The following is an 8,740-nucleotide window of genomic DNA, read 5'->3' as shown; positions in this document are numbered from 1 at the left end:
ATTTCAAATATCGTTTCATTAAAATTTAAATTTGGAATGTACGGGCTCGATGTTCGCCGAAAGAATTTTCATTAGCAAGTATAAGAATGAAGCGGTACCCACATCACCTTTTACTTCATCCCGGTCACTCCTCCATCTGAATGAGTTTATACAGTGTAAAAAATACTTAATATCTACAACAATTTTTTTATCATATACATATTAATTTGATTTAAAATTTGTTTATATAAAATTAAATTATGCATAAATAAAAACAACAATTAATTTATTATTAAGTAATTTAAAACAATCTATCATAAATAGAATAGTTAGAATGAATGAGTATTATATATAATCAACTTTTGTGAGTGTGTTATTTATGTGTTATAACAATAATAAGATATAGAGTGCATAAACTTAACATTAAAACTTATTTCTAGTATATAACTTAGGCAAAGTTAACAAAAACACAAAATACAGACTATGTGAGCGCGCGCGCGCGCGTGTGTGTGTGTGTGTGTGTGTGTATGTGTGTGTGTGTGTGTGTGTGTGTGTGTGTGTGTGTGTGTGTGTGTGTGTGTGTGTGTGTGTGTGTGTGTGCATGTGTGTGTGTGTGTGTGTGTGTGTGTGTGTGTGTGTGTGTGTGTGCATGTGTGTGTGTGTGTGTGTGTGTGTGTGTGTGTGTGTGTGTGTGTGTGTGTTGTGTGTGTGTGTGTGTGTGTTCAACCAAATAGAGTAGAGATAGATATATAATTTAATTGTATCACTTACAGCATATAAATAACATTAGCCATTAGTACTTATTTAAGGAGATCTTAAATTGATGGAGACAAAAGACCTTCAGTTTGCTGATAATTGAGGGATTTTAGATATTTGATAATTGATCTTTTGCAGCTTGATCTATGCAAGGCATATACATTCAATAAGGAATTCAGTTTATTGTAAATGGGGGGAAACAGAAGAAGTTTTGAGAGAGACTAGTGCGGAGGGCAGGAGAACGGCAGACAGAACCTTTTCTGCGCTTATATATAATCAACTAGTGTGTTATTATATTATTATTATATGAGCCGCAAATATCCATTGTTAGACTTCAATATTTTTTTAAAAGGGACACTGCTGCCCATCCCTCGATCATTAAATTCCCTTAGTCACCACTTATTACACCTACAGGAAAGGAAGGAGCATTCAAGGGGTCAGCATTTGGTCAAAATTTGCACGCCTCTATCACACGAGATCATGTCGCCATAACTTTACTGCCATTTAACTGGTGTGGAAACCCTATCAATTGCAAAAAGAATCATTGAAATCATATTTTAAATTTAAATAGTAAAACAAGTACCAGTATTTTAAATATTAATCATTATAGATACCTAGCCGCTATCACTATACCTAATTTGTAATTAAAATTCAGTATCTGATAAATAAAAAAGTGTTATTAAGGATAACGATAACATTTTAATATTCCAAAGACGTGTTTGGAATAATTTCGATATAATTTAAAGAGTAATCAAAACAAAATTAAAATAAACTCTGCACCTACGGAATTATTAATTAAAACGTAGCAAGAGCTTTATGATAATAAAAAAAAACTTTTTAATTAATTTTCCGATAACTTACATTAAACCAAAAGTTTGGTCGTAGTATGTGAGCGGCAGTGTTTGATCAACTAACAAACAATATTTGCGATGGTAGCATAAGTTATTCCATCGTGGTTTGCTCGGCAATGTTTGGCCTACGCCCTACTTCGCAACGATTCCGCCACGCTACGGAATATCGAATAAAATACAACACTAGCCGTATTTATTTGGGCTGTATTGTGTTTACACAATTCTTTATAAATAAAGCCATCATATTTTTCGTCTATATTTGTTTTGTTATTGTATTCACCTTAACTTTTCTGATGTATATATAATATTGAATATTGCATCGCGTGTGTGTAGTTTTGCATTTAATAAATTAAATACTTCAGATTTCTGCCGTCGTGCAGCTGAATTTGCATGGCTTGATTGTTGGATATGGTAGTGTAAATTTAGAATAAGGACAAACAAAGAATAATTATAACTATTTTAAATATATATATATATATATATATATATATATATATATATATATATATATATATATATATATATATATATATATTTTTTACAATACCTGTATTTATATACGTATAATGGGAGTTTTATGAATTTTTTCTTAAAGCGACCCGCCCCTTGCTTCACACGGGTGCAATATTTGTTTGTGTAACTTTTAGACTATTCAAAATAATTACACAGGGATAATATATCTTTCTAACAATGAAATAATTTTCAAAATCGGTCCTGTAGTACCGGAGATTATTCTATACAACCAAATTCACAAATTTACCTCTTTATAAAATTAAAGTATAGATTAGTAACCTCTAATTATGGTAGTTATAATCTACTGAAGGGTTAGTACCTCGGAATATACAGTAGCAGAATAAGTCAAGGGTGTGAACGCAAATCTGTTATCTTCAACATTCCCATTTATACGACCAACAGCCGCATATACTTACAAGATGACACCAGCAATGTTATTGTATCGCCTACTACTTCGTGGAAACCTTCAAATATTAAAAATAGGAAACAACGAATATAGTAAGTTTCTAAAATTCCCTTTATATATACATATAGATAAAGAATAATACCTTCATCTTTATACGTACTGGTTACCACCCTCCTTCAAGTAGAGACAGGATATTTAACATTCCGAATTGCATAAAAAAGCGATCCTACAATATCACTATAGAAGTATTCTTATAAATATGTTATATATACTTTATATTACTTATACAAAATATTTCAAGACTAGTACTATCCCGCGGATTCGCTCATGTGAATTAGTGCATAAAGCATCATATGTGCTAAGTTAAGATATAACCTACCCATGTTTATGTTATGTTACACCAAATTTTATTTAAATCCATTTATTATCTATTATTTATTATCCTTCATCCTTATGTATCATCCTTATATATTTATTATCCTCCATCCATTTATTCACCTATCCATCCCTGTACCTTACAAACTTTCGCATTAATTTTTTTTTTATTTAATATATTTTTTTTTATTTCTTCTTTTTTAGATGATTCCTACTACTGCTTATTTGTTAGAATGATGACAGCCCAATTGAAAAATGCTGGATTTCAATTTGAAGATGCTAAGTTCGAATCTTATTCTATAATTCATTTTCGGATCATTTAAAATTATTGCTACGTACTTCGTGCTTTGGAAGTTATAAAAAACCATCGTTTTTAAGCCCTGTCAGGGGCTTTCGTATATGATGAATATAATTTAAAAAGGCTGACACCAGAGTTCACCATCTTCACATGAATAATACTAATAGTCGTCCCTGGGGGGAAGGGATTGTTAGTAATGCAAAGGTTAGTCTCCATTGCTATCAATATACCTTATCAGGTCGACCCCCACGCGGTTCTCCCTGGAAACTACGAGTATCATGACTAATTTATCGTCAATTTCGTCACGATGGGCTAACTGACCTTCCTTATCATCCTCACCTGCCATCCCCCACTGGTGCCCCGCCAGTGTATATCGATAGCACAAGCGGGGTTACCATTCGTCGTCCCTTACGATAGCTTGATGATATAAAAATGTGGCGATATATTGTATTCTTGCTCTGTCACTGCACTCAGATGATCATAAAAGAAGATTACCTTCGCCCATAATTACAAGCAACATTAGAAAAATTGCAGATGTGTTGCCACCCTTTGAAAAAGTAATATGCTCTTTTCTTGAACATTTCTATATCATATCTATTCGGAAATACTGCTAATTATTACATAATAAATTTTTATTATTGTTTATTTATATAAAACTCCTTGTTCTCTAAAGGTACATAAACAGAGGACCTCAAACGATAGGTCATTAGTAATCGATAATGACCAGCGCGTGCCTAATGCGTATCCAAGCCGACCTAATTGGATTTGCAAACCAATTAATGCTGAACATTCTCCTCATTATGTGTGCACACAAGCTATTATAAAGTCAATAGGTACGTGGTATTCTATATTAATAATAGAATTATATAGACACACGTGGTGGTATATGTTTAGTCAGTTACTTACTCCAAACTGTAGTCAGCAGGTTAACTTCTGGTGCTAATGCAAATTCAAATTATCTTTATTCAAATACACTTGTTTACAAATACTTAAATTGTAATTTTTTTAATCTACTGCACGATTCGATCTGTTGAGTGTTGAGAAGAGACCGCAAGAAACTCAATGGTAACCATTGTGTGTTTTTTTTAATCTCTGTTAACATACATGCATATATATATATATATATGCATATATCAGCTAACTAAAATTCAGCGTATTGATCAGTACTAAGATTACCTGCCACTACCTTAATATTTGACACGAGATAGTGCTTCATTGATTTGAAATAAATTTATACAACAGCAGTATCGAACCAGCATTGACCTATCTCAAGTTTAAAATCAGCAACTTACCTAATGTAAACTGGCGTTTACATTGTTAATTTCCTTTTAATACGCAATAATATAACAAACAACGATTAGAGAATTATGATTAGAGAATGAATCAAATTGGGACAAATTCCCGTTAAAGTGTAAGATCGAAATATTCAGCAAATTCCCACACGTAACAATAACTATAATTATTATAAATATAATAATAATTATCCTACTCCTTTTGTTCGTTATTGTTTTTGATATTCCTTTTCTTTCCTTCTATTGCATGCATGCTTTATATCCTGTTTATTACAATTATTGGTTGACATAATAAATTAATCATCAATAGCTGTCAGACTAGCCTTGTAGCTTCCAATATTAACGCCCAGCTTTGTTCAATCACCATATACTTACCAAACAGCGAGGCAATCAGCTGTGAATAGTGCCTTTACACTAATGACTTGAAAGCATTGAACCTAATCAATACGAGTACATTCTATGGGTTACCATTAGTTTGTGTATATATTCTGATCCACATTACATAGTCACAATATTAATAGGTATTATGTCTTAAATTTCCAAGAATAATTGATTTAAAATAATTAATGTACAGGATAAACCCCAATTTATATTGCAAAACTTGTTTTATTATATTAAATACATCGACTGATTGACATGTGAATCTCTAATTTCGTAATAAATAATTAATAATTATAATGTGAGATAATAATAGAGATAAAGAAAAGAGAAAATATAATATTGTTTTTAAAAAAAATATTCCTATGAATAAGTTTTATGAAAATAAAATAGTTTCTTGAACCTCACGATTTTCTGTTCTAATTGCACAAATTATTTATTTTTTATTATTTATTTAACTCTTTATTGCACCATAAATAAAAATATACAATGACAAGTGAATAATTCAAGTGAAATACAGTAACATAAATACAGATTGATCACATAAAGGTACAAAAGGCGGTATCTGCAATCTCTTACAGACAACCTTTAATTACCTTATCTGCAATATGCTCGTTATATAACTATTAGACAATTTTTGTGACAAGTTTCACACATTCTGAGTCATGAAACGAATTCTTTTTAACCAACTTCATTGCAATAAATTACGTCATATATTTATACCCATTATAAAATAAAAATAATTTCATTTCATGACGTATGAAACTAGTTTGGTACTTACATGATACAGGACCATATTTTAAGATATAAATTATTATATTGTATTACTGTGATACTAGATTTATACTTAGTAGCTTAACCCTTAAATTGATTTTAACCATTTTATAGGACCGTGTATCATTACACACGGTCATTGACAATCGATCCAAACATTAGCCTATCACGCACGATAGGAATAATAATAAAAAAATATATCATTAGAATACATAATTATTGTCATTTGTAGAAAGCAATGAACTATTCGTGCACACGCCGACAGTATAAACACCGATATGAGCAATGATTTTATGTTGCCGACTGACTGTTTTACAGCTTAACAGATATCTGTGAAATCTGTGCATTAAAATATTCGATAGCTTAATTAATATCAAATTAAAATAATAAGTTGGTACTTAGGCGCTCAGTTCTCTCTGCCTGTTCCGCAAATATACTTAAAGATGTATAAAACAGTATTTTTTTCTGTAAATTATTTAAGATTTCAAAATGCATGCATTTAAAATATTTTGAAATATACTTTTATTATTATTATATTCTCAATTCGCCTGTATTTTGTGTGTACTGTGATTGTATCATTCGACAAAATTCTCCGTGTGGTGACTGACTACATTGTGTCCTTTATTTATTCTTTATTGACTACGTTTACAAAAACGTATACTTGACGTCTTAAATTTTCGCACATTTATGAGTACCTATAAAATAAATAAAAAATATATTTTTTTATTTTTATAAAGAAAATTTCAATGTGAATAAATTTTCTGTAAAAACTATCTCTTAATAGGAAATAGGCTTTCTCACCATTTGCGAATCAATTTTCATAATGATATATATTTATTTTTAGTTTTAGTTCCTATCAAATCTTATTAAAATAAGAGTCTATTTAATTTTAATTACATTAATGTCTATGCAAACTTTGTTTTCTAGCTTTAACTTATCTCTTCGTATATTCGTGTTTGCTAATTAACATATTTGCCCCGGGACCTGTTTAGAGAGCACGCCAATGTGATTTTCACGCCATGCTTCACAATAATCAAGTACCTTACCTCAAGCAACTGAAGTCTATTGACATTAGGTATAAATGATATTCTATATATTATTACTATGATAGGTAGAAATTATATTATGGCCAACTATAATTGAGGGTTAAAATTATATGTCTGATCTGAAAATTCTTCTATAGTGTAAAAACATGGACATTGTAATAATACTTGCACATAATAACTACCTAATATTTGTATTATGTAATAATTTATTAATAATAATAAAATACCAGTGTTCATTAATTATCAGCTGCCTATATATTTACTTGATAGATATCTTGTTATATTCCACGTATTTATTTTTATCACAGACATACATAAAGTTGCAAGAAAAATATTATCATAAAATCATCTACACATACGAAATACTTGAACGTACTTGTAAATACAGATAAAGAGTTTTTTTTTATGGATGATAATAAAATGGTAACTCCACCTGCGCTAGCAGTATATAATGGCAGGGCACCAGTGATAGATGATAGACGGGAATGAAAAAGCAGGTCAGTTAACCCATCGTGCTGAATACACCTGGAATTCAGTACTATGGATTCCAGTACTATGGATTCCAGGAGGGACATCGTAGTAGTCAACCTGACAGGGTATGTTGCTAGCAATGGGACTGGTAGTCCGCTCTATTAACAATCCATTGCCCGTAAACATATAAAGAATTAGTTATATAATCATTTACCTAAGTATATGTCTTACATTTGTAATGAGTCTTTTGATAGATGAAAATGGAATGTTAACGCCGCCTGCACTATTGATATGCACTAACGAAGCACCAATAAGGCACAATAAATAAAAATAAGTATATAATAAGTAAAAATAATAAAATAATAATAATAATATATTATTTATCCTCTACATCCATAGGTTGCCTAAAAGAGTTCGCTTTTAAAAATAAACCCGTCCATTGTTTTCTCACTGTGATCATGTAATTGTTTGTATTTATAATAAGTTTAGTATTGTAATCTTTTGGAAAGAACAATAAAGAGTATCTATCTATCTACCCAAATACTAAATTTTAAACCGGATAAAATTTTATTTGAACAATGGGTATTGTGTGCAACGAATTTCAGTTCAGCTATTTGCAGCACAGACGAGCTAGTTGCTTAACCAATTTAGCAAATACCTTCAAAAATACCATCAAGCAAACCTACATGGATGGTATGCTCGTATGAAGTTTACCAATTACTATTCCTGCAATGAATATACCTTGTTTGTACAGGCAAGTATGCACGTTAGGAATCAATCGATTCATGCGCACTTTGTTTGAATAACAAATGCATATTGCATTGCGAAAAGAAAAGCGACCAAAGTCGAAAATACGCACATGACGAGGTATTTATGGTAGATTCTAGTTCTAATAAATGGCTACTATAAACGTAATAAAATTAATATGAGAACAACATGAAAGCAAACTCTTATGTTTGTTACCTCATAACTCCGTCAGTTATGATCTGCCACTTTATTGCCTCCTATCATCCCTGACTGGATGCTCCGCTAGTGTATCCCGATAGCGCAGGCGAGGTTACCATTCCATTTTCACCCATCAAAAAAAACCCCTGAACTATCAACACAAAGAGAAAAGACCATGCACTTGTCGTGGTACCGAAATAGATATAGGAATATAATAAATTAATGAGAATATTCCACAAATATCCTCCAAAGATTTAGTAAACTCTCTGCTGATCCAACTCTCTTAAACGATTTAGATAGCTATTTGCTATGTCAGCCATAATGCATTCTGCCTTTGATCCAGCAATAATGTAATTTGAGCATAGTGTATGGCAAGAGTTTCGATCCGTCTTCAATGAACAAACTTTCCACTAACCAATTTAAAGTCTTGTGGCTTACACGAATACGACTGGACGCTAGTGCATCAAATTAGATGTGCAATACTAGTATTGCATATGCATGCATAAATTAAATAGAAAAGTTATAGTATTATTTCTAATATTATAAACTAGCTGCCCGCCCCAGCTTTGCATGCGTGTATTAATAAAAAAAAATACAACTAAATCAATATAAGAAAGATTTTTGAAGATCTCTCTAGTCTTCTGCCTCACTCACTC

Source organism: Galleria mellonella, unplaced genomic scaffold, assembly GCF_026898425.1.
Source record: "Galleria mellonella isolate WM207_F2 unplaced genomic scaffold, CSIRO_AGI_GalMel_v1 utg300, whole genome shotgun sequence".
Classification (NCBI taxonomy): domain Eukaryota; kingdom Metazoa; phylum Arthropoda; class Insecta; order Lepidoptera; family Pyralidae; genus Galleria; species Galleria mellonella.
The sequence above is the reverse complement of the archived record's forward strand: the minus strand, read 5'-3'. Positions refer to the sequence as shown.